Source organism: Myxine glutinosa, chromosome 1, assembly GCF_964187855.1.
Source record: "Myxine glutinosa chromosome 1, kmMyxGlut1.1, whole genome shotgun sequence".
NCBI lineage: Eukaryota > Metazoa > Chordata > Myxini > Myxiniformes > Myxinidae > Myxine > Myxine glutinosa.
Window position 1 is genome coordinate 59,375,698 of NC_136261.1, and position 5,800 is coordinate 59,381,497.

Genomic DNA, 5,800 nt, shown 5'->3' on the forward strand with positions numbered 1-5,800 from the left:
CAGGTAACCTCACTGTACCTGCAAACTTTACAGCTAACCTCACTGTACCTGCAAACCTCCCAGGTAACCTAACTGTACCTGTAAATCTCACAGGTAACCTAACTGTACCTGCAAACCTCAGAGGTAACCTCACTGTACCTGCAAACCTCAGAGGTAGCCTCACTGTACCTGCAAACCTCCCATGTAACCTCACTGTACCTGCAAACGTCAGAGGTAACCTCACGGTATCTGCAAACCTCACAGGTAACCTAACGGTACCTGCAAACCGCACAGGTAACCTCACTGTACCTGCAAACTTTACAGGTAACCTCACTGTACCTGCAAACCTCCCAGGTAACCTAACTGTACCTGCAAACCTCACAGGTAACCTAACTGTACCTGCAAACCTCACATGTAAGCTCACTGTACCTGCAAACCTCACAGGTAACCTCACTGTACCTGCAAACCTCACAGGTAACCTCACTGTACCTGCAATCCTGACCTTATCAGTGCTCCCCATTCTAACTTTTGTTTATACCATGGTTGAAGGCTCATGGAGGATGTTATGCAAAGCTAGTAATTACTTGGAGGACGATCGAGGAGGTTGGACACGTCAGTGTACCTGGACATGAATAACAAGGCCATTAGCAGACATTGGACAAATCAACATAGTAAATGGTATTCGAACCTGGTGGGATTCCAGCTGCATCATGAGCCATGTGTTATGTCATGGCAACGAGGCCAACCACATTTAACTCACAACCATGGCAACTTTGTAATTCCTAATAATGATATCATGTATTTGGGGGTTTATATGTTAACCTAATGTGACGTAAGGCAGGTGTTGGCTTAACTGTTAAGGTGGCTGGCTGAAGATCTTAGGGTCTTGAGTTGGAGCCCCTGTCAAGCCGTTGAATTAACACCAGGTGGGTTGACTCCGAGTTCGTTCCAAGGTCGGCAAAATGAGTACCAGCTTACTGGTCATGGGGGGCACTGCATCAGCGGCCCAGCTGCGCTCCCAGAAAATGATGCAGCCAATCAGCCACAGGCTGAATACAAACCACCACCACCATGTCTGTCTGTCTGTCTGTCTGTGAGCAGGGAATCTCCAAAAGTTATGGACGGATTGAGACGACATTTGGTGGACAGGTTGTGTGTGTCACAAGGAAGAATTCATTCGATTTTGGTGAAGATCCCAATCCATATCCGGATATGGGAATTTTTTTAATTTTCAAGTGATTCTTTATCATTGAGTGATGGAACCAAAAACGATATATTACACGATATTTCAAAAAGTTGTTCACGGATTTGGAGAAAATTTGGTGGAAAGGTTGGGTATGTGACAAGGACGAAATGATTCGATTTTGGTGAAGATCCCAATCCGGATCCGAAATAAAAAAAATAACTTGTGGACGGATTCAGATAAAACTAGGTGGATGAGTTTGGTAGTAGTGGGGTGGCTTAGCCCAAATATTCAAAAGAATTGTGCATTTTGTGAAACAAGCACCAAATTTGGCACAAATGTACATTAATATGTTGCGAACATTTTCAGATATTGGGCCACTTGAAATTCCGTAATTTTTTTTTTCAAATTTTTTCAAATTTCGTAATTTAAAATTTTTCGGGTGACACCGTCACAATTTCGGTCTTCGAGGCCGGCCGATAGGCAAAGTGTGACCGGAAGGGACGAGGTTCTCCTGACCACGTGGCCCTCGATCTGGGAAGCGAGAGGCGTTCCATTAGTGGACGCGCCCCTCACGCCCGACTTTTGGGCGGCCCCGGCAGGCCGTTTGTTTTGACGTTCCGTGACAGGCCCCGCACCCCCACCTCCAGGCCGACCGGAAGCTTGTGCTGAGTACATCATACCTGAACAACTCAGTGAGGCAGAACACAGCAGTGCACACCAGGGTGACCCCTTCAGTGCATAAACCAATTAACCTGTCCACTGCAGGGCATATAGAAATGAAGTTATTTTCTGCATATAATAATAATATAAGTTCAGTTCTATATAACAATTTCTGTTATCACCACTACCACTACAACTACCACTACTACAAGCTTTGTCTGGAATTTTGTGGACTAACAGACAAACAGACATACAGACAAGCTGGGATCAAAACATTACCTCCTTCCACCATTGAGTGTAGAGGTAAACATCATGGAAATTATATCATGCCCTAGATTTAATTCATGCTTACCCGTGTATTTGCTTCACTGGTTCACAAGGTCTTTTGCATACATGTAATTCAGACTCTCGTCTTCATTGCTGACCACACAATGTTCGCAACATATTAATGTACATTTGTGCCAAATTTGGTGCTTGTATCACAAAATGCACAATTCTTTTGAATATTTGGGCTAAGCCGCCCCACTATATCGGCCGGCCTCGAAGACCGAAATTGTGACGGTGTCACCCGAAAAATTTGAAATTACGAAATTTGAAAAAATTTGAAAAAAAAAATTACGGAATTTCAAGTGGCCCAATATCTGAAAATGTTCGCAACATATTAATGTACATTTGTGCCAAATTTGGTGCTTGTATCACAAAATGCACAACAGGTTTGCTATGCTGCTACACTATAGGTAACAAGAACAAGCTGATGAGAACAATCTCGCCTATCAGTGGATACAAAACGTAAACTGTTGAGCCAGGTGGAGGTATGCGCTCTACCGAGTGTCGTTCTCATACAATCTGCAGAGGCATGCAAATTCGTCAATCATGCAAATTCGTTAATCATGCAAATTCGTTAATCATGCAAATTCGTTAATCATGCAAATTCGTTAATCATGCAAATTGGTTAATCATGCAAATTCGTTAATCATGCAAATTCGTAAATCATGCAAATTCGTTAATCATGCAAATTCGTTAATCATGCAAATTCGTTAATCATGCAAATTCGTAAATCATGCAAATTCGTTAATCATGCAAATTCGTTAATCATGCAAATTCGTAAATCATGCAAATTCGTTAATCATGCAAATTCGTTAATCATGCAAATTCGTTAATCATGCAAATTCGTTAATCATGCAAATTCGTTAATCATGCAAATTCGTTAATCATGCAAATTCGTTAATCATGCAAATTCGTTAATCGTGCAAATTCGTAACTGAATACTGATGGCATTTGCATGTATTAAATGGGATTTGAACCTGGGGTTCCAGCAACATGAGGTCTGTGCTCCATTTGACGGGAAATTGCAATTTCGAAGGAATGAATTTCCATTTCCATTTGTTTTATACTTCTCCCACCCCTCCCTACCCATGCTTCCTCCCCCCAAGCCCTCTCCCTCCCACAGATCTCCCGATGTCCCTGTTCTCTTCTGTTGTTGTGCTTGTGTGCTTCTCTCTCCCTCCCTCTCTTGTCTCCCACTCCCTTCATTGCATGTTTTATGTGTCTGTGCATGTTTTCATGTTCAATGTGTTAGCTCTTACACGAACCTCGATTCTGCATACAAAAAAAAGAAAAAAAGAAGAAAGGAATTAATGAAAAATATATAATGACAAATCTAAAAATGTGCAACCATTATGAACATTGGAGCCCAAAGGTTCCAATTTCCTGTGCTGTTTGTCCATTGTGTTCTCATGTCATAATCCCTCAAGTGGACTAAGGTGGGGGCAACATGACACCCAGACCCACCCACAGCCTCCTCGGTCCTGGGTATATGATCAGCATCCTGAATATACAAGTACGGCAGATAGGTGAAATATTTCGGAGAATTGTGACTGATGATACAAGCATGAGAGTTGGCACACAGTAGTCCAGCAGCTAAGCTAAATATAGCATAACAATTGTGCATTTTGTGAGGAAAGCACCAAATTTGGCACACTAGTAGACTATCATATTATGAAAAGATCTGGATATTGGGCCATCTCAGATTCAGAGATTTGATTTTTGCAAGATTTGCAGATTTTGCAGATTTGCAAGCTGAGATTGCAACGCCAGGGACGGCCGACTCCTTCCTGCGAGCTGCCCACGTCACCCGCACAAGAAGAGCTCATCAAATCACTGCAGCGGCACTGCACATCCTGCAACACAGTGCGTATGAACGCCACTGTATGACATATGCTGATGATGCAGAAGACCTGCCTGAGTTCGAAGACGGGTGTCACCAGAGAGGAGAAGACATTCCCAACTTTCAGTACTGGGCAACTGTGCTGGAACTAGAGATGTTGGTACTGGTCTACATGCGTTCTCTGCGGCAGGCTTCATTCACGATGTAGCTTGATGCCCTGACGGAACTGGTCCCATGGTTCCATGCCTTAGACCACACACACTATGCCAGGTGGGTCCCTGTTCACCTGAGGGACATGGTTGCACTCCCAATGAAGCACCCAGATGTAGCCAGAGAATTCAGGGCTGGCAACTTCACTGTACATAAGACGAAGAAGGTGTTCTCTTCGATCCCAATCGAATCGAAATCTTGCAAAAATCAAATCTCTGAATCTGAGATGGCCCAATATCCAAATCTTTTCATAATATGATAGTCTACTCGTGAGCCAAATTTGGTGCTTTCCTCACAAAATACACAATTGTTATGCTAAGTTGCCCCACTACAGTTAGAATATGCCCTAAGGAAGATATTTGGCTATAGGGCCATCGCAGATTGGTCCTGTGACAACAATGGCGGCCATTTTTCAAAAAAGGACAAATCTGCGATGGCCCACGGAGGTATATAATAAACTGGAGAGCCAATGACGGCTGTCGGCTGAAGCTAGCGGAAGTTGCTTGGCGGCCATATTGGGAAGCCGATTGTGTCTGAACGCTCGAGAGATGAATACGATCCAGTCATCAAAGCTTTCGCACTCACTCTTCAATTTTATTCTGCTAAAGGATACGACTATGTTCGAGAGACATTCGACTTGGCACTGCCAAGTCCATCCACAATCCGGAAATGGTACAGCGCAATTGATGGTTCACCTGGTTTTAGTGCAGTTGTATTCCAAGCACTAGAGAGCCGGTTTAAAGCAGAGAAGGAGACTGGCAAGAGAACACTGTGTAGCCTGATGTTAGACGAGATGGCCATCATGAAGGCAATTGACTTTTTAGGGGACAAGGTATTGGGGTACGTCGACATCGGAAACGGAGTCCAAGATGACAGTGCTCCCCAGGCCAGCAACGCACTGGTTTTCATGCTGGTTGCACTGAATGACAGTTGGAAAGTGCCTGTAGCATACTTTATGATAAATGGATTGTCGGGGAAGGAACAGGCGAATTTGGTGACACAATGTCTACTAAAATTGCATGATATCGGTGCAGAGGTGGTTTCCTTAACTTGCGATGGACCGTCCGCTCATTTGACAATGTTACGTGAGCTAGGTGCCGACATCACGCCGCAGAATGTGAAACCAACATTTCCCCACCCAGCAAATCCCGAAAAGAAAATTTGTGTTGTACTCGATGCATGTCACATGCTTAAACTTGCAAGAAACTGTCTTGGATCCATGAAAATGATGGAGGATGGCAACAAAAAAGTCATCGCGTGGAAATACATCCAGGCACTCTTTGATCTGCAGAAGAGGGAAGGCTTGCGTCTGGGAAATAAGCTCTCCCGGAAACACATCGAGTGGAAGAGCAATGTCATGAAGGTGGACACAGCTGCTCAGACATTGAGCACTAGTGTGGCAGATGCAATTCGGTTTTGCAGGGACACTTTGCAACTATCAGAATTTCAGGGCAGTGAGGCTACCTGCCAATACATTGAAACATTGGACAAGCTGTTTGACATTCTAAATTCTCGCAATCCATTGGCACGAAACTACAAGGCACCACTCATGACATCACGAGAAGGACTTTTCCTGCCATTCCTGGATACTGCCTACA